At 44.3% G+C, this 23,211-nt stretch overlaps 1 protein-coding gene across 1 annotated transcript in view; it reads right to left on the minus strand.

Moving 5' to 3' along the window:
* Positions 1-23,211, minus strand: part of LOC310728884 (uncharacterized protein) — an 82,625-nt gene that overhangs the window by 42,628 nt on the left and 16,786 nt on the right. The gene's annotated exons all lie outside the window — the stretch shown is intronic.

The raw sequence follows: 23,211 nt of genomic DNA on the forward strand, positions 1-23,211 counted from the left end.
TTTGTAGTGTTGATAATTTTATGCTGTGAGAAGATTTCAGCAGGTTCAGGAACAGATTTTTCCCCACAGCTGTATCCATGCTGAACTCTGCAAAACTCCCAGTAGCCCCACCTACCCTCCACACCTCACTAAACCAACAACCCCCCCCCCCCCCCCCCAAAAAAAAAAAAACACACACACACACACACACACACACACACACACACACACATAATCGCATTTCCGTGTACTGTATGCCTCTTCTTAATACAATTATTCCACAAATAGAATTTAATTAGTGAATAATAACTCTAATATAACGCTAATTTATTCTTATTTTTACATCATATGATATGCATCAGGTTATACAAATCATGTCTTAACGATGCCTGTTTGATCAGGTTGGAGTAATAATAAAATAAGAGCTTTATAAGTGTGTACACTTGATTTGGAATGGTTGTGTTTGTACGTTTGGGTGAGACTATATCGCCCTCTAGTGACCATCTATTAAATTTCAGATGTAGTGTGATAGTATTTATTTATATCGGTAGATTTATATAGATTTTATATTAGTCTATTAAACAGTAAGGAAATTGTATTGAATTTTATTGAGGTTAGCTAGAAATTTCCAGATTTGTTGTTCTTTAAAAAAGGTTGCAATAATGTTCTTTTTAATTAAAATAAAAATTATGTTAATAAGTTAATTGAGTCAGATTTTCTGATGATAATGAAAAGGTCAATTATGTTGTTTTTTCTACAGAATCAAGTAGTGCTTTTCCTTCACTATGTTGATTTAATGGACGAGCTGTGCATGGCAAAGGTGTTCTGTGCCCAAAATCATCTCAAACACCAGAGCAAAAGAGAGATTAATGAGATAAATGAGAGTTTAAAAGAAAATTCATACTTTGTTGGTGAGGGCAACAACAACAGGGATACAACAACTGCAATACCAGCTATTACAACTTCAGCCACCACAAATATTTTAGGAGTTACCAGACCAACAACAGGGGTGTCAGATGCTAATAGTCCTATAGAGACCACTTCAATCACCTCTACAATACCATCAGCATGGATGACTGAAATGTCACCAATCACAGAATCAAGCACAACTGTTTTCACAACTGTATATACAACTTCAGAGTATACACCGACTGAAGAAATTTCATCAACTACTTTATTCTTTGAAAATGAACCTTCTACTCCTCAATACACTACACAAGGGTATCCATCTACTACTAATTTTGAATTTTCCACAACAATTCCACAAACAGAATCTTTTGAAACCACCAATGAATACTGGGCAAGTAATACGACACCAGTGTATTCGACAACTGAAGAACTGTCAATAATAACTTTACCATTCGAAGCCACTAGTATGGCATTTAGCCCTGAATATTCTACTCCAGTGGGTATAACAAGTACAACACCTTTTGAAACTTCAACACCCAGCGAATCATCAACAACCTCCGAAGATAGTTCAACTTCTGAAATTAATACTGCAGTGAGTATAACAACTCCATCAGCACCCAGCCCATCAACGCAGAGTGAATCATTAACTTCCAATGCAGTTTTGACTGCTGAAGGGTCTACTCCATTGGATACTATAACTACCTTATCTCCAGAAGCTCCAACAAACAGTGAAACAATACCATCTAATGCTGCAACAACTCCAGAAGGTTCTACTTCAAAAGTTCTAACAACATTACCAGCAGGTGTAACAAGTATTACATCTTCCATTGCTTTTCCTTCTTCCATCTTATCACAGTGTAATGCTGGCCCATATCCTGAAGGTCCAACTTCAGCAATGATTACAAGTACAATGGCTCAAGGGGGGTCAACCACTGCTGAATCAGCAACATCTGCCAATGCTGCATCGACTCCTGAAGGTTCTACTTTAGTGGTTACCACCTCTCCATTATCTCCTGGTGCTTCAACACCCAGTGAATCATCAACACCTTCCAATGCTGCATCGACTTCTCCTGTTTCTACTTCAGTGGTTACCACTTCTCAATCATCTCCTGGTGCTTCAACACCCAATGAATCATCAACACCCAATGCTGCACCGACTCCTGAAGGTTCTACTATAGTTATTATCACATCTCCATCATCTCCTGGTGCTTCAACACCCAGTGAATCATCAACACCTTCCAATGCTGCATCAACTCCTGAAGGTTCTACCTCAGTCGTTATAGCAACAACATTATCTCCTGGTGCTTCAACACCCAGTGAATCATCAACACCATCCAATGCTGCATCGACTCCTGAAGGTTCTACTACAATTGTTATTACATCTCCATCATCTCCTGGTGCTTCAACACCCAGTGAATCATATACACCTTCTTATGCTGCATCGACTCCTGAAGGTTCTACTTTAGTGGTTAACACATCTCCATCATCTCCTGGTGCTTCAACACCCAGCGAATCATCAACACCTTCCAATGCTGCATCGACTCCTGAAGGTTCTACTACGGTTGTTTTAGCAACTACATTATCTCCTGGTGCTTCAACACCAAGTGAATCATCAACACCATCCAATGCTGCATCGACTCCTGAAGGTTCAACTATAGTTATTATCACATCTCCATTATCTCCTGGTGCTTCAACACCCAGTGAATCATCAACACCTTCCAATGCTGCATCAACTCCTGAAGGTTCTACCTCAGTCATTATAGCAACAACATTATCTCCTGGTGCTTCAACACCCAGTGAATCATCAACACCCTTCAATGCTGCATCGACTCCTGAAGGCTCTACTACAGTTATTATTACAACTCCATCATCTCCTGGTGGTTCAACACCCAGTGAATCATCAACACCATCCAATGCTGCATCGACTCCTGAAGGTTCTACGTCACTGCTTATCACAAGTCCATCATCTCCAGGTGCTTCAACTCCCAGTGAATCACCAACACCTTCCAATGCAGCATCGACTCCTGGAGGTTCTACGCCAGTGGTTATCACCACTCCATCATCTCCTGGTGCTTCAACACTCGGTGAATCATCAACACCATCCAATGCTGCATCGACTCCTGAAGGTTCTACCACAATTATTATCACATCTTCATCATCTCCTGGTGCTTCAACACCCAGTGAATCATCAACACCTTCCAATGCTGCATCGACTCCTGAAGTGTCTACCTCAGTCATTATAGCAACAACATTATCTCCTGGTGCTTCAACACCCAGTGAATCATCAACACCTTCCAATGCTGCATCGACTCCTGAAGGTTTTACTACAAATATTATTACCACTCCATCATCTCCTGGTGCTTCAACACCCAGTGAATCATATACACCTTCTTATGCTGCATCGACTCCTGAAGGTTCTACTTTAGTGGTTAACACATCTCCAACATCTCCTGGTGCTTCAACACCCAGCGAATCATCAACACCTTCCAATGCTGCATCGACTCCTGAAGGTTCTACTATGGTTGTTTTAGCAACTACATTATCTCCTGGTGCTTCAACACCCAGTGAATCATCAACACCATCCAATGCTGCATCGACTCCTGAAGGTTCTACTATAGTTATTATCACATCTCCATTATCTCCTGGTGCTTCAACACCCAGTGAATCATCAACACCTTCCAATGCTGCATCAACTCCTGAAGGTTCTACCTCAGTCATAATAGCAACAACATTATCTCCTGGTGCTTCAACACCCAGTGAATCATCAACACCCTTCAATGCTGCATCGACTCCTGAAGGTTCTACTACAGTTATTATTATAACTCCATCATCTCCTGGTGGTTCAACACCCAGTGAATCATCAACACCATCCAATGCTGCCTCGACTCCTGAAGGTTCTACGTCACTGCTTATCACAACTCCATCATCTCCAGGTGCTTCAACTCCCAGTGAATCATCAACACCTTCCAATGCAGCATCAACTCCTGGAGGTTCTACGCCAGTGGTTATCACCACTCCATCATCTCCTGGTGCTTCAACACTCGGTGAATCATCAACACCATCCAATGCTGCATCGACTCCTGAAGGTTCTACCACAATTATTATCACATCTTCATCATCTCCTGGTGCTTCAACACCCAGTGAATCATCAACACCTTCCAATGCTGCATCGACTCCTGAAGTGTCTACCTCAGTCATTATAGCAACAACATTATCTCCTGGTGCTTCATCACCCAGTGAATCATCAACACCTTCCAATGCTGCATCGACTTCTGAAGGTTTAACTACAAATATAATTCCCACTCCATCATCTCCTGGTGCTTCAACACCCAGTGAATCATATACACCTTCTCATGCTGCATCGACTCCTGAAGGTTCTACTTTAGTGGTTAACACATCTCCATCATCTCCTGGTGCTTCGACACCCAGTGAATCAACAACACCTTCCATTGCTGGATCAACTCCTGAAGGTTCTACCTTAGTCGTTATAGCAACAACATTATCCCCTGGTGCTTCAACACCCAGTGAATCATCAACACCCTTCAATGCTGCATCGACTCCTGAAGGTTCTACTACAGTTATGATCACAACTCCATCATTTCCTGGTGCTTCAACACCCAGTGAATCATCAACACCATCCAATGCTGCATCGACTCCTGAAGGTTCTACTATAGTTATTATCACATCTCCATCATCTCCTGGTGCTTCAACACCCAGTGAATCATCAACACCTTCCAATGCTGCATCAACTCCTGAAGGTTCTACCTCAGTCGTTATAGCAACAACTTTATCTCCTGGTGCTTCAACACCCAGTGAATCATCAACACCATCCAATGCTGCATCGACTCCTGAAGGTTCTACTACAATTATTATTACATCTCCATCATCTCCTGGTGCTTCAACACCCAGTGAATCATCAACACCCTTCAATGCTGCATCGACTCCTGAAGGCTCTACTACAGTTATTATTACAACTCCATCATCTCCTGGTGGTTCAACACCCAGTGAATCATCAACACCATCCAATGCTGCATCGACTCCTGAAGGTTCTACGTCACTGCTTATCACAAGTCCATCATCTCCAGGTGCTTCAACTCCCAGTGAATCACCAACACCTTCCAATGCAGCATCGACTCCTGGAGGTTCTACGCCAGTGGTTATCACCACTCCATCATCTCCTGGTGCTTCAACACTCGGTGAATCATCAACACCATCCAATGCTGCATCGACTCCTGAAGGTTCTACCACAATTATTATCACATCTTCATCATCTCCTGGTGCTTCAACACCCAGTGAATCATCAACACCTTCCAATGCTGCATCGACTCCTGAAGTGTCTACCTCAGTCATTATAGCAACAACATTATCTCCTGGTGCTTCAACACCCAGTGAATCATCAACACCTTCCAATGCTGCATCGACTCCTGAAGGTTTTACTACAAATATTATTACCACTCCATCATCTCCTGGTGCTTCAACACCCAGTGAATCATATACACCTTCTTATGCTGCATCGACTCCTGAAGGTTCTACTTTAGTGGTTAACACATCTCCAACATCTCCTGGTGCTTCAACACCCAGCGAATCATCAACACCTTCCAATGCTGCATCGACTCCTGAAGGTTCTACTATGGTTGTTTTAGCAACTACATTATCTCCTGGTGCTTCAACACCCAGTGAATCATCAACACCATCCAATGCTGCATCGACTCCTGAAGGTTCTACTATAGTTATTATCACATCTCCATTATCTCCTGGTGCTTCAACACCCAGTGAATCATCAACACCTTCCAATGCTGCATCAACTCCTGAAGGTTCTACCTCAGTCATAATAGCAACAACATTATCTCCTGGTGCTTCAACACCCAGTGAATCATCAACACCCTTCAATGCTGCATCGACTCCTGAAGGTTCTACTACAGTTATTATTATAACTCCATCATCTCCTGGTGGTTCAACACCCAGTGAATCATCAACACCATCCAATGCTGCCTCGACTCCTGAAGGTTCTACATCACTGCTTATCACAACTCCATCATCTCCAGGTGCTTCAACTCCCAGTGAATCATCAACACCTTCCAATGCAGCATCAACTCCTGGAGGTTCTACGCCAGTGGTTATCACCACTCCATCATCTCCTGGTGCTTCAACACTCGGTGAATCATCAACACCATCCAATGCTGCATCGACTCCTGAAGGTTCTACCACAATTATTATCACATCTTCATCATCTCCTGGTGCTTCAACACCCAGTGAATCATCAACACCTTCCAATGCTGCATCGACTCCTGAAGTGTCTACCTCAGTCATTATAGCAACAACATTATCTCCTGGTGCTTCATCACCCAGTGAATCATCAACACCTTCCAATGCTGCATCGACTTCTGAAGGTTTAACTACAAATATAATTCCCACTCCATCATCTCCTGGTGCTTCAACACCCAGTGAATCATATACACCTTCTCATGCTGCATCGACTCCTGAAGGTTCTACTTTAGTGGTTAACACATCTCCATCATCTCCTGGTGCTTCGACACCCAGTGAATCAACAACACCTTCCATTGCTGGATCAACTCCTGAAGGTTCTACCTTAGTCGTTATAGCAACAACATTATCCCCTGGTGCTTCAACACCCAGTGAATCATCAACACCCTTCAATGCTGCATCGACTCCTGAAGGTTCTACTACAGTTATGATCACAACTCCATCATTTCCTGGTGCTTCAACACCCAGTGAATCATCAACACCATCCAATGCTGCATCGACTCCTGAAGGTTCTACTATAGTTATTATCACATCTCCATCATCTCCTGGTGCTTCAACACCCAGTGAATCATCAACACCTTCCAATGCTGCATCAACTCCTGAAGGTTCTACCTCAGTCGTTATAGCAACAACTTTATCTCCTGGTGCTTCAACACCCAGTGAATCATCAACACCATCCAATGCTGCATCGACTCCTGAAGGTTCTACTACAATTATTATTACATCTCCATCATCTCCTGGTGCTTCAACACCCAGTGAATCATTAACACCTTCCAATGCTGCATCGACTCCTGAAGGTTCTACTACAGTTGTTTTAGCAACTACATTATCTCCTGGTGCTTCAACACCAAGTGAATCATCAACACCATCCAATGCTGCATCGACTCCTGAAGGTTCTACTATAGTTATTATCACATCTCCATCATCTCCTGGTGCTTCAACACCCTGTGAATCATCAACACCTTCCAATGCTGCATCGACTCCTGAAGGTTCTACTATGGTTGTTTTAGCAACTACATTATCTCCTGGTGCTTCCACACCCAGTGAATCATCAACACCATCCAATGCTGCATCGACTCCTGAAGGTTCTACTATAGTTATTATCACATCTCCATTATCTCCTGGTGCTTCAACACCCAGTGAATCATCAACACCTTCCAATGCTGTATCAACTCCTGAAGGTTCTACCTCAGTCATTATAGCAACAACATTATCTCCTGGTGCTTCAACACCCAGTGAATCATCAACACCCTTCAATGCTGCATCGACTCCTGAAGGTTCTACTACAGTTATTATTACAACTCCGTCATCTCCTGGTGGTTCAACACCCAGTGAATCATCAACACCATCCAATGCTGCCTCGACTCCTGAAGGTTCTACGTCACTGCTTATCACAAGTCCATCATCTCCAGGTGCTTCAACTCCCAGTGAATCACCAACACCTTCCAATGCAGCATCGACTCCTGGAGGTTCTACGCCAGTGGTTATCACCACTCCATCATCTCCTGGTGCTTCAACACTCGGTGAATCATCAACACCATCCAATGCTGCATCGACTCCTGAAGGTTCTACCACAATTATTATCACATCTTCATTATCTCCTGGTGCTTCAACACCCAGTGAATCATCAACACCTTCCAATGCTGCATCGACTCCTGAAGTGTCTACCTCAGTCATTATAGCAACAACATTATCTCCTGGTGCTTTATCACCCAGTGAATCATCAACACCTTCCAATGCTGCATCGACTCCTGAAGGTTTTACTACAAATATTATTACCACTCCATCATCTCCTAGTGCTTCAACACCCAGTGAATCATATACACCTTCTTATGCTGCATCGACTCCTGAAGGTTCTACTTTAGTGGTTAACACATCTCCATCATCTCCTGGTGCTTCAACACCCAGTGAATCATATACACCTTCTTATGCTGCATCGACTCCTGAAGGTTCTACTTTAGTGGTTAACACATCTCCATCATCTCCTGGTGCTTCAACACCCAGCGAATCATCAACACCTTCCAATGCTGCATCGACTCCTGAAGGTTCTACTATGGTTGTTTTAGCAACTACATTATCTCCTGGTGCTTCAACACCCAGTGAATCATCAACACCATCCAATGCTGCATCGACTCCTGAAGGTTCTACTATAGTTATTATCACATCTCCATTATCTCCTGGTGCTTCAACACCCAGTGAATCATCAACACCATCCAATGCTGCCTCGACTCCTGAAGGTTCTACTTCACTGCTTATCACAAGTCCATCATCTCCAGGTGCTTCAACTCCCAGTGAATCACCAACACCCTTCAATGCTGCATCGACTCCTGAAGGTTCTACTACAGTTATTATTACAACTCCATCATCTCCTGGTGGTTCAACTCCCAGTGAATCACCAACACCTTCCAATGCAGCATCGACTCCTGGAGGTTCTACGCCAGTGGTTATCACCACTCCATCATCTCCTGGTGCTTCAACACTCGGTGAATCATCAACACCATCCAATGCTGCATCGACTCCTGAAGGTTCTACCACAATTATTATCACATCTTCATCATCTCCTGGTGCTTCAACACCCAGTGAATCATCAACACCTTCCAATGCTGCATCGACTCCTGAAGGTTTTACTACAAATATTATTACCACTCCATCATCTCCTGGTGCTTCAACACCCAGTGAATCATATACACCTTCTTATGCTGCATCGACTCCTGAAGGTTCTACTTTAGTGGTTAACACATCTCCAACATCTCCTGGTGCTTCAACACCCAGCGAATCATCAACACCTTCCAATGCTGCATCGACTCCTGAAGGTTCTACTATGGTTGTTTTAGCAACTACATTATCTCCTGGTGCTTCAACACTCGGTGAATCATCAACACCATCCAATGCTGCATCGACTCCTGAAGGTTCTACTATAGTTATTATCACATCTCCATTATCTCCTGGTGCTTCAACACCCAGTGAATCATCAACACCTTCCAATGCTGCATCAACTCCTGAAGGTTCTACCTCAGTCATAATAGCAACAACATTATCTCCTGGTGCTTCAACAGCCAGTGAATCATCAACACCCTTCAATGCTGCATCGACTCCTGAAGGTTCTACTACAGTTATTATTATAACTCCATCATCTCCTGGTGGTTCAACACCCAGTGAATCATCAACACCATCCAATGCTGCCTCGACTCCTGAAGGTTCTACGTCACTGCTTATCACAACTCCATCATCTCCAGGTGCTTCAACTCCCAGTGAATCATCAACACCTTCCAATGCAGCATCAACTCCTGGAGGTTCTACGCCAGTGGTTATCACCACTCCATCATCTCCTGGTGCTTCAACACTCGGTGAATCATCAACACCATCCAATGCTGCATCGACTCCTGAAGGTTCTACCACAATTATTATCACATCTTCATCATCTCCTGGTGCTTCAACACCCAGTGAATCATCAACACCTTCCAATGCTGCATCGACTCCTGAAGTGTCTACCTCAGTCATTATAGCAACAACATTATCTCCTGGTGCTTCATCACCCAGTGAATCATCAACACCTTCCAATGCTGCATCGACTCCTGAAGGTTTAACTACAAATATAATTACCACTCCATCATCTCCTGGTGCTTCAACACCCAGTGAATCATATACACCTTCTCATGCTGCATCGACTCCTGAAGGTTCTACTTTAGTCGTTATAGCAACAACATTATCCCCTGGTGCTTCAACACCCAGTGAATCATCAACACCCTTCAATGCTGCATCGACTCCTGAAGGTTCTACTACAGTTATGATCACAACTCCGTCATTTCCTGGTGCTTCAACACCCAGTGAATCATCTACACCATCCAATGCTGCATCGACTCCTGAAGGTTCTACTATAGTTATTATCACATCTCCATCATCTCCTGGTGCTTCAACACCCAGTGAATCATCAACACCTTCCAATGCTGCATCAACTCCTGAAGGTTCTACCTCAGTCGTTATAGCAACAACATTATCTCCTGGTGCTTCAACACCCAGTGAATCATCAACACCATCCAATGCTGCATCGACTCCTGAAGGTTCTACTACAATTATTATTACATCTCCATCATCTCCTGGTGCTTCAACACCCAGTGAATCATTAACACCTTCCAATGCTGCATCGACTCCTGAAGGTTCTACTACAGTTGTTTTAGCAACTACATTATCTCCTGGTGCTTCAACACCAAGTGAATCATCAACACCATCCAATGCTGCATCGACTCCTGAAGGTTCTACTATAGTTATTATCACATCTCCATCATCTCCTGGTGCTTCAACACCCTGTGAATCATCCACACCTTCCAATGCTGCCTCGACTCCTGAAGGTTCTACGTCACTGCTTATCACAAGTCCATCATCTCCAGGTGCTTCAACTCCCAGTGAATCACCAACACCTTCCAATGCAGCATCGACTCCTGGAGGTTCTACGCCAGTGGTTATCACCACTCCATCATCTCCTGGTGCTTCAACACTCGGTGACACATCAACACCATCCAATGCTGTATCAACTCCTGAAGGTTCTACCTCAGTCATTATAGCAACAACATTATCTCCTGGTGCTTCAACACCCAGTGAATCATCAACACCCTTCAATGCTGCATCGACTCCTGAAGGTTCTACTACAGTTATTATTACAACTCCATCATCTCCTGGTGGTTCAACACCCAGTGAATCATCAACACCATCCAATGCTGCCTCGACTCCTGAAGGTTCTACGTCACTGCTTATCACAAGTCCATCATCTCCAGGTGCTTCAACTCCCAGTGAATCACCAACACCTTCCAATGCAGCATCGACTCCTGGAGGTTCTACGCCAGTGGTTATCACCACTCCATCATCTCCTGGTGCTTCAACACTCGGTGAAACATCAACACCATCCAATGCTGCATCGACTCCTGAAGGTTCTACCACAATTATTATCACATCTTCATCATCTCCTGGTGCTTCAACACCCAGTGAATCATCAACACCTTCCAATGCTGCATCGACTCCTGAAGTGTCTACCTCAGTCATTATAGCAACAACATTATCTCCTGGTGCTTTATCACCCAGTGAATCATCAACACCTTCCAATGCTGCATCGACTCCTGAAGGTTTTACTACAAATATTATTACCACTCCATCATCTCCTGGTGCTTCAACACCCAGTGAATCATATACACCTTCTTATGCTGCATCGACTCCTGAAGGTTCTACTTTAGTGGTTAACACATCTCCATCATCTCCTGGTGCTTCAACACCCAGTGAATCATATACACCTTCTTATGCTGCATCGACTCCTGAAGGTTCTACTTTAGTGGTTAACACATCTCCATCATCTCCTGGTGCTTCAACACCCAGCGAATCATCAACACCTTCCAATGCTGCATCGACTCCTGAAGGTTCTACTACGGTTGTTTTAGCAACTACATTATCTCCTGGTGCTTCAACACCCAGTGAATCATCAACACCATCCAATGCTGCATCGACTCCTGAAGGTTCTACTATAGTTATTATCACATCTCCATTATCTCCTGGTGCTTCAACACCCAGTGAATCATCAACACCATCCAATGCTGCCTCGACTCCTGAAGGTTCTACTTCACTGCTTATCACAAGTCCATCATCTCCAGGTGCTTCAACTCCCAGTGAATCACCAACACCCTTCAATGCTGCATCGACTCCTGAAGGTTCTACTACAGTTATTATTACAACTCCATCATCTCCTGGTGGTTCAACACCCAGTGAATCATCAACACCATCCAATGCTGCCTCGACTCCTGAAGGTTCTACGTCACTGCTTATCACAAGTCCATCATCTCCAGGTGCTTCAACTCCCAGTGAATCACCAACACCTTCCAATGCAGCATCGACTCCTGGAGGTTCTACGCCAGTGGTTATCACCACTCCATCATCTCCTGGTGCTTCAACACTCGGTGAATCATCAACACCATCCAATGCTGCATCGACTCCTGAAGGTTCTACCACAATTATTATCACATCTCCATCATCTCCTGGTGCTTCAACACCCAGTGAATCATCAACACCTTCCAATGCTGCATCGACTCCTGAAGTGTCTACCTCAGTCATTATAGCAACAACATTATCTCCTGGTGCTTTATCACCCAGTGAATCATCAACACCTTCCAATGCTGCATCGACTCCTGAAGGTTTTACTACAAATATTATTACCACTCCATCATCTCCTGGTGCTTCAACACCCAGTGAATCATATACACCTTCTTATGCTGCATCGACTCCTGAAGGTTTTACTACAAATATTATTACCACTCCATTATCTCCTGGTGCTTCAACACCCAGTGAATCATATACACCTTCTTATGCTGCATCGACTCCTGAAGGTTCTACTTTAGTGGTTAACACATCTCCAACATCTCCTGGTGCTTCAACACCCAGCGAATCATCAACACCTTCCAATGCTGCATCGACTCCTGAAGGTTCTACTACGGTTGTTTTAGCAACTACATTATCTCCTGGTGCTTCAACACCCATTGAATCATCAACACCATCCAATGCTGCATCGACTCCTGAAGGTTCTACTATAGTTATTATCACATCTCCATTATCTCCTGGTGCTTCAACACCCAGTGAATCATCAACACCTTCCAATGCTGCATCAACTCCTGAAGGTTCTACCTCAGTCATAATAGCAACAACATTATCTCCTGGTGCTTCAACACCCAGTGAATCATCAACACCCTTCAATGCTGCATCGACTCCTGAAGGTTCTACTACAAATATTATTACCACTCCATCATCTCCTGGTGCTTCAACACCCAGTGAATCATATACACCTTCTTATGCTGCATCGACTCCTGAAGGTTCTACTTTAGTGGTTAACACATCTCCAACATCTCCTGGTGCTTCAACACCCAGCGAATCATCAACACCTTCCAATGCTGCATCGACTCCTGAAGGTTCTACTATGGTTGTTTTAGCAACTACATTATCTCCTGGTGCTTCAACACCCAGTGAATCATCAACACCATCCAATGCTGCATCGACTCCTGAAGGTTCTACTATAGTTATTATCACATCTCCATTATCTCCTGGTGCTTCAACACCCAGTGAATCATCAACACCTTCCAATGCTGCATCAACTCCTGAAGGTTCTACCTCAGTCATAATAGCAACAACATTATCTCCGGGTGCTTCAACAGCCAGTGAATCATCAACACCCTTCAATGCTGCATCGACTCCTGAAGGTTCTAGTACAGTTATTATTATAACTCCATCATCTCCTGGTGGTTCAACACCCAGTGAATCATCAACACCATCCAATGCTGCCTCGACTCCTGAAGGTTCTACGTCACTGCTTATCACAACTCCATCATCTCCAGGTGCTTCAACTCCCAGTGAATCATCAACACCTTCCAATGCAGCATCAACTCCTGGAGGTTCTACGCCAGTGGTTATCACCACTCCATCATCTCCTGATGCTTCAACACTCGGTGAATCATCAACACCATCCAATGCTGCATCGACTCCTGAAGGTTCTACCACAATTATTATCACATCTTCATCATCTCCTGGTGCTTCAACACCCAGTGAATCATCAACACCTTCCAATGCTGCATCGACTCCTGAAGTGTCTACCTCAGTCATTATAGCAACAACATTATCTCCTGGTGCTTCATCACCCAGTGAATCATCAACACCTTCCAATGCTGCATCGACTCCTGAAGGTTTAACTACAAATATAATTACCACTCCATCATCTCCTGGTGCTTCAACACCCAGTGAATCATATACACCTTCTCATGCTGCATCGACTCCTGAAGGTTCTACTTTAGTCGTTATAGCAACAACATTATCCCCTGGTGCTTCAACACCCAGTGAATCATCAACACCCTTCAATGCTGCATCGACTCCTGAAGGTTCTACTACAGTTATGATCACAACTCCGTCATTTCCTGGTGCTTCAACACCCAGTGAATCATCTACACCATCCAATGCTGCATCGACTCCTGAAGGTTCTACTATAGTTATTATCACATCTCCATCATCTCCTGGTGCTTCAACACCCAGTGAATCATCAACACCTTCCAATGCTGCATCAACTCCTGAAGGTTCTACCTCAGTCGTTATAGCAACAACATTATCTCCTGGTGCTTCAACACCCAGTGAATCATCAACACCATCCAATGCTGCATCGACTCCTGAAGGTTCTACTACAATTATTATTACATCTCCATCATCTCCTGGTGCTTCAACACCCAGTGAATCATTAACACCTTCCAATGCTGCATCGACTCCTGAAGGTTCTACTACAGTTGTTTTAGCAACTACATTATCTCCTGGTGCTTCAACACCAAGTGAATCATCAACACCATCCAATGCTGCATCGACTCCTGAAGGTTCTACTATAGTTATTATCACATCTCCATCATCTCCTGGTGCTTCAACACCCTGTGAATCATCCACACCTTCCAATGCTGCATCGACTCCTGAAAGTTCTACTATGGTTGTTTTAGCAACTACATTATCTCCTGGTGCTTCCACACCCAGTGAATCATCAACACCATCCAATGCTGCATCGACTCCTGAAGGTTCTACTATAGTTATTATCACATCTCCATTATCTCCTGGTGCTTCAACACCCATTGAATCATCAACACCTTCCAATGCTGCCTCGACTCCTGAAGGTTCTACGTCACTGCTTATCACAAGTCCATCATCTCCAGGTGCTTCAACTCCCAGTGAATCACCAACACCTTCCAATGCAGCATCGACTCCTGGAGGTTCTACGCCAGTGGTTATCACCACTCCATCATCTCCTGGTGCTTCAACACTCGGTGAAACATCAACACCATCCAATGCTGTATCAACTCCTGAAGGTTCTACCTCAGTCATTATAGCAACAACATTATCTCCTGGTGCTTCAACACCCAGTGAATCATCAACACCCTTCAATGCTGCATCGACGCCTGAAGGTTCTACTACAGTTATTATTACAACTCCATCATCTCCTGGTGGTTCAACACCCAGTGAATCATCAACACCATCCAATGCTGCCTCGACTCCTGAAGGTTCTACGTCACTGCTTATCACAAGTCCATCATCTCCAGGTGCTTCAACTCCCAGTGAATCACCAACACCTTCCAATGCAGCATCGACTCCTGGAGGTTCTACGCCAGTGGTTATCACCACTCCATCATCTCCTGGTGCTTCAACACTCGGTGAAACATCAACACCATCCAATGCTGCATCGACTCCTGAAGGTTCTACCACAATTATTATCACATCTTCATCATCTCCTGGTGCTTCAACACCCAGTGAATCATCAACACCTTCCAATGCTGCATCGACTCCTGAAGTGTCTACCTCAGTCATTATAGCAACAACATTATCTCCTGGTGCTTTATCACCCAGTGAATCATCAACACCTTCCAATGCTGCATCGACTCCTGAAGGTTTTACTACAAATATTATTACCACTCCATCATCTCCTGGTGCTTCAACACCCAGTGAATCATATACACCTTCTTATGCTGCATCGACTCCTGAAGGTTCTACTTTAGTGGTTAACACATCTCCATCATCTCCTGGTGCTTCAACACCCAGTGAATCATATACACCTTCTTATGCTGCATCGACTCCTGAAGGTTCTACTTTAGTGGTTAACACATCTCCATCATCTCCTGGTGCTTCAACACCCAGCGAATCATCAACACCTTCCAATGCTGCATCGACTCCTGAAGGTTCTACTACGGTTGTTTTAGCAACTACATTATCTCCTGGTGCTTCAACACCCAGTGAATCATCAACACCATCCAATGCTGCATCGACTCCTGAAGGTTCTACTATAGTTATTATCACATCTCCATTATCTCCTGGTGCTTCAACACCCAGTGAATCATCAACACCATCCAATGCTGCCTCGACTCCTGAAGGTTCTACTTCACTGCTTATCACAAGTCCATCATCTCCAGGTGTTTCAACTCCCAGTGAATCACCAACACCCTTCAATGCTGCATCGACTCCTGAAGGTTCTACTACAGTTATTATTACAACTCCATCATCTCCTGGTGGTTCAACACCCAGTGAATCATCAACACCATCCAATGCTGCCTCGACTCCTGAAGGTTCTACGTCACTGCTTATCACAAGTCCATCATCTCCAGGTGCTTCAACTCCCAGTGAATCACCAACACCTTCCAATGCAGCATCGACTCCTGGAGGTTCTACGCCAGTGGTTATCACCACTCCATCATCTCCTGGTGCTTCAACACTCGGTGAATCATCAACACCATCCAATGCTGCATCGACTCCTGAAGGTTCTACCACAATTATTATCACATCTCCATCATCTCCTGGTGCTTCAACACCCAGTGAATCATCAACACCTTCCAATGCTGCATCGACTCCTGAAGTGTCTACCTCAGTCATTATAGCAACAACATTATCTCCTGGTGCTTTATCACCCAGTGAATTATCAACACCTTCCAATGCTGCATCGACTCCTGAAGGTTTTACTACAAATATTATTACCACTCCATCATCTCCTGGTGCTTCAACACCCAGTGAATCATATACACCTTCTTATGCTGGATCGACTCCTGAAGGTTTTACTACAAATATTATTACCACTCCATCATCTCCTGGTGCTTCAACACCCAGTGAATCATATACACCTTCTTATGCTGCATCGACTCCTGAAGGTTCTACTTTAGTGGTTAACACATCTCCAACATCTCCTGGTGCTTCAACACCCAGCGAATCATCAACACCTTCCAATGCTGCATCGACTCCTGAAGGTTCTACTACGGTTGTTTTAGCAACTACATTATCTCCTGGTGCTTCAACACCCATTGAATCATCAACACCATCCAATGCTGCATCGACTCCTGAAGGTTCTACTATAGTTATTATCACATCTCCATTATCTCCTGGTGCTTCAACACCCAGTGAATCATCAACACCTTCCAATGCTGCATCAACTCCTGAAGGTTCTACCTCAGTCATAATAGCAACAACATTATCTCCTGGTGCTTCAACACCCAGTGAATCATCAACACCCTTCAATGCTGCATCGACTCCTGAAGGTTCTACTACAGTTATTATTATAACTCCATCATCTCCTGGTGGTTCAACACCCAGTGAATCATCAACACCATCCAATGCTGCCTCGACTCCTGAAGGTTCTACATCACTGCTTATCACAACTCCATCATCTCCAGGTGCTTCAACTCCCAGTGAATCATCAACACCTTCCAATGCAGCATCGACTCCTGGAGGTTCTACGCCAGTGGTTATCACCACTCCATCATCTCCTGGTGCTTCAACACTCGGTGAATCATCAACACCATCCAATGCTGCATCGACTCCTGAAGGTTCTACCACAATTATTATCACATCTTCATCATCTCCTGGTGCTCCAACACCCAGTGAATCATCAACACCTTCCAATGCTGCATCGACTCCTGAAGTGTCTACCTCAGTCATTATAGCAACAACATTATCTCCTGGTGCTTCATCACCCAGTGAATCATCAACACCTTCCAATGCTGCATCGACTCCTGAAGGTTTTAATACAAATATAATTACCACTCCATCATCTCCTGGTGCTTCAACACCCAGTGAATCATATACACCTTCTTATGCTGCATCGACTCCTGAAGGTTCTACTTTAGTGGTTAACACATCTCCATCATCTCCTGGTGCTTCGACACCCAGTGAATCAACAACACCTTCCATTGCTGCATCAACTCCTGAAGGTTCTACCTTAGTCGTTATAGCAACAACATTATCCCCTGGTGCTTCATCACCCAATGAATCATCAACACCCTTCAATGCTGCATCGACTCCTGAAGGTTCTACTACAGTTATGATCACAACTCCATCATTTCCTGGTGCTTCAACACCCAGTGAATCATCAACACCATCCAATGCTGCATCGACTCCTGAAGGTTCTACTATAGTTATTATCACATCTCCATCATCTCCTGGTGCTTCAACACCCAGTGAATCATCAACACCTTCCAATGCTGCATTAACTCCTGAAGGTTCTACCTCAGTCATTATAGCAACAACATTATCTCCTGGTGCTTCAACACCCAGTGAATCATCAACACCTTCTTATGCTGCATCGACTCCTGAAGGTTCTAGTACAGTTGTTTTAGCAACTACATTATCTCCTGGTGCTTCAACACCCAGTGAATCATCAACACCATCCAATGCTGCATCGACTCCTGAAGGTTCTACCTCAGTCGTTATAGCAACAACATTATCTCCTGGTGCTTCAACACCCAGTGAATCATCAACACCATCCAATGCTGCATCGACTCCTGAAGGTTCTACTACAATTATTATTACATCTCCATCATCTCCTGGTGCTTCAACACCCAGTGAATCATTAACACCTTCCAATGCTGCATCGACTCCTGAAGGTTCTACTACATTTGTTTTAGCAACTACATTATCTCCTGGTGCTTCATCACCAAGTGAATCATCAACACCATCCAATGCTGCATCGACTCCTGAAGGTTCTACTATAGTTATTGTCACATCTCCATCATCTCCTGGTGCTTCAACACCCTGTGAATCATCAACACCGTCCAATGCTGCATCGACTCCTGAAGGTTCTACTATGGTTGTTTTAGCAACTACATTATCTCCTGGTGCTTCAACAGCCGGTGAATCATCAACACCTTCCAATGCTGCATCGACTCCTGAAGGTTCTACTATGGTTGTTTTAGCAACTACATTATCTCCTGGTGCTTCAACACCCGGTGAATCATCAACACCATCCAATGCTGCATCGACTCCTGAAGGTTCTACTATAGTTATTATCACATCTCCATTATCTCCTGGTGCTTCAACACACAGTGAATCATCAACACCTTCCAATGCTGCATCAACTCCTGAAGGTTCTACCTCAGTCATTATAGCAACAACATTATCTCCTGGTGCTTCAACACCCAGTGAATCATCAACACCCTTCAATGCTGCATCGACTCCTGAAGGTTCTACTACAGTTATTATTACAACTCCATCATCTCCTGGTGGTTCAACACCCAGTGAATCATCAACACCATCCAATGCTGCCTCGACTCCTGAAGGTTCTACGTCACTGCTTATCACAACTACATCATCTCCAGGTGCTTCAACTCCCAGTGAATCATCAACACCTTCCAATGCAGCATCGACTCCTGGAGGTTCTACGCCAGTGGGTATCACCACTCCATCATCTCCTGGTGCTTCAACACTCGGTGAATCATCAACACCATCCAATGCTGCATCGACTCCAGAAGGTTCTACCACAATTATTATCACATCTTCATCATCTCCTGGTGCTTCAACACCCAGTGAATCATCAACACCTTCCAATGCTGCATCGACTCCTGAAGGTTCTACTACAGTTATTATCACAACTCCATCATTTCCTGGTGGTTCAACACCCAGTGAATCATCAACACCATCCAATGCTGCCTCAACTCCTGAAGGTTCTACGTCACTGCTTATCACAACTCCATCATCTCCAGGTGCTTCAACTCCCAGTGAATCACCAACACCTTCCAATGCTGCATCGATTCCTGGAGGTTCTACGCCAGTGGGTATCACCACTCCATCATCTCCTGGTGCTTCAACACTCGGTGAATCATCAACACCGCTCAATGCTGCATCGACTCCTGAAGGTTCTACTATAGTTATTATCACATCTCCATCATCTCCTGGTGCTTCAACACCCAGTGAATCATCAACACCTTCCAATGCTGCATCAACTCCTGAAGGTTCTACCTCAGTCATTATAGCAACAACATTATCTCCTGGTGCTTCAACACCCAGTGAATCATCAACACCCTTCAATGCTGCATCGACTCCTGAAGGTTCTACTACAGTTATTATTACAACTCCATCATCTCCTGGTGGTTCAACACCCAGTGAATCATCAACACCATCCAATGCTGCCTCAACTGCTGAAGGTTCTACGTCACTGCTTATCACAACTCCATCATCTCCTGGTGCTTCAACACCTAGTGAATCACCAACACCTTCCAATGCAGCATCGACTCCTGGAGGTTCTACGCCAGTGGTTATCACAACTCCATCATCCCCTGTTGCTTCAACACTCGGTGAATCATCAACACCATCCAATGCTGCATCGACTCCTGAAGGTTCTACTATAGTTATTATCACATCTCCATTATCTACTGGTGCTTCAACACCCAGTGAATCATCAACACCATCCAATGCTGCATCGACTCCTGAAGGGTCTACTACAGGTTTTATCACATCTCCATCATCCCCTGGTGCTTCAACACTCGGTGAATCATCAACACCATCCAATGCTGCATCGACTCCTGAAGGTTCTACCACAATTATTATCACATCTGCCTCATCTCCTGGTGCTTCAACACCCAGTGAATCATCAACACCTACCAATGTTGCATCGACTCCTGAAGGTTCTACTTTAGTGGTTAACACATCTCCATCATCTCCTAGTGCTTCAACACCCAGTGAATCATCAACACCTTCCAATGCTGCATCAACTCCTGAAGGTTCTAGTACAGTCGTTTTAGCAACTACATTATCATCTGGTGCTTCAACAGCCAGTGAATCATCAACACCTTCCAATGCTGCATCGACTCCTGAAGGTTTTACTACAAATATTATTACCACTCCATCATCTCCTGGTGCTTCGACACCCAGTGAATCAACAACACCTTCCATTGCTGCATTAACTCCTGAAGGTTCTACCTCAGTCGTTATAGCAACAACATTATCTCCTGGTGCTTCAACATCCAGTGAATCATCAACACCCTTCGATGCTGCATCGACTCCTGAAGGTTTTACTACAGTTATTATCACAACTCCATCATTTCCTGGTGGTACAACCACTAGTGAATCATCAACACCATCCAATGCTGCCTGGACTCCTAAAGGTTCTACGTCACTGCTTATCACAACTCCATCATCTCCAGGTGCTTCAACTCCCAGTGAATCACCAACACCTTCCAATGCTGCATCGACTCCTGGAGGTTCTACGCCAGTGGTTATCACAACTCCATCATCTCCTGGTGCTTCAACACCCAGTGAATCATCAACACCCTTCAATGCTGCATCGACTCCTGAAGGTTCTACTTTAGTGGGTAACACATCTCCATCATATCCTGGTGCTTCGACACCCAGTGAATCAACAACACCTTCCATTGCTGCATCAACTCCTGAAGGTTCTACCTCAGTCTTTATAGCAACAACATTATCTCCTGGTGCTTCAACACCCAGTGAATCATCAACACCCTTCAATGCTGCATCGACTCCTGAAGGTTCTACTACAGTTATTATCACATCTCCATCATCTCCTGGTGCTTCAACACCCAGTGAATCATCAACACCATCCAATGCTGCATCAACTCCTGAAGGTTCTACTACAGTTATTATCACAACACCTTCATCTCCTGGTGATTCAACACCCAGTGAATCATCAACACCCTTCAATGCTGCATCGACTCCTGAAGGTTCTACTACAGTTATTATCACATCTCCATCATCTCCTGGTGCTTCAACACTCGGTGAATCATCAACACCATCCAATGCTGCATCGACTCCTGCAGGTTCTACTACAGTTATTATCACAACACCTTCATCTCCTGGTGATTCAACACCCAGTGAATCATCAACACCTTTCAATACTGCATCGACTTCTGAAGGTTATACACCAGTGGGTATCTCAACTCCATCATCTCCTGGTGCTTCAACACCCAGTGAATCATCAACACCATCAAATGCTGCATCGACTCCTGAAGGTTCTACGTCAGTGTTTATAACAACTCCTTTATCTCCTGGTGCTTCAACACCGAGTGAAGCATCACCACCATCCAATGCTGCATCGACTCCTGAAGGTTCTACTACAGTTACTATCACACCTCCATCATCTCCTGGTGCTTCAACACCCAGTGAATCATCAACACCTTTCAATGCTGCATCGACTCCTGAAGGTTCAACTTCAGTCGTTATAGCAACAACATTATCTCCTGGTGCTTCAACATCCAGTGAAGCATCAACACCATCCAATGCTGCATCAAGTCCTGAAGCTTCTACTTCAGTGGTTATCACAACTCCATCATCTCCTGGTGCTTCAACACCCAGTGAATCATCAACACCTTCCAATGCTGCATCAACTCCTGAAGGTTCTACCTCAGTCGTTATAGCAACAACATTATCTCCTGGTGCTTCAACACCCAGTGAATCATCAACACCTTCCAATGCTGCATCGACTCCTGGAGGTTCTACGCCAGTGGTTATCACAACTCCATCATCTCCTGGTGCTTCAACACCCAGTGAATCATATACACCGTCTTATGCTGCATCGACTCCAGAAGGTTCTACTTTAGTGGGTAACACATCTCCATCATATCCTGGTGCTTCGACACCCAGTGAATCAACAACACCTTCCATTGCTGCATCAACTCCTGAAGGTTCTACCTCAGTCGTTATAGCAACAACATTATCTCCTGGTGCTTCAACACCCAGTGAATCATCAACACCCTTCAATGCTGCATCGACTCCTGAAGGTTCTACTACAGTTATTATCACATCTCCATCATCTCCTGGTGCTTCAACACCCAGTGAATCATCAACACCATCCAATGCTGCATCAACTCCTGAAGGTTCTACCTCAGTCGTTATAGCAACAACATTATCTCCTGGTGCTTCAACATCCAGTGAATTATCAACACCCTTCAATGCTGCATCGACTCCTGAAGGTTCTACTACAGTTATTATCACAACTCCATCATCTCCTGGTGGTTCAACACCCAGCGAATCATCAACACCTTCCAATGCTGCATCAACTCCTGAAGGTTCTACCTCAGTCGTTATAACAACAACATTATCTCCTGGTGCTTCAACACCCAGTGAATCATCAACACCCTTCAATGCTGCATCGACTCCTGAAGGTTCTACTATAGTTATTATCACATCTCCGTCATCTCCTGGTGATTCAACACCCAGTGAATCATCAACACCTTCCAATGCTGCATCAACTCCTGAAGGTTCTACCTCAGTCGTTATAGCAACAACATTATCTCC

The sequence above is a fragment of the Silurus aristotelis genome, assembly GCF_946808225.1.
Source record: "Silurus aristotelis genome assembly, chromosome: 7".
Taxonomy (NCBI): Eukaryota; Metazoa; Chordata; class Actinopteri; order Siluriformes; family Siluridae; genus Silurus; species Silurus aristotelis.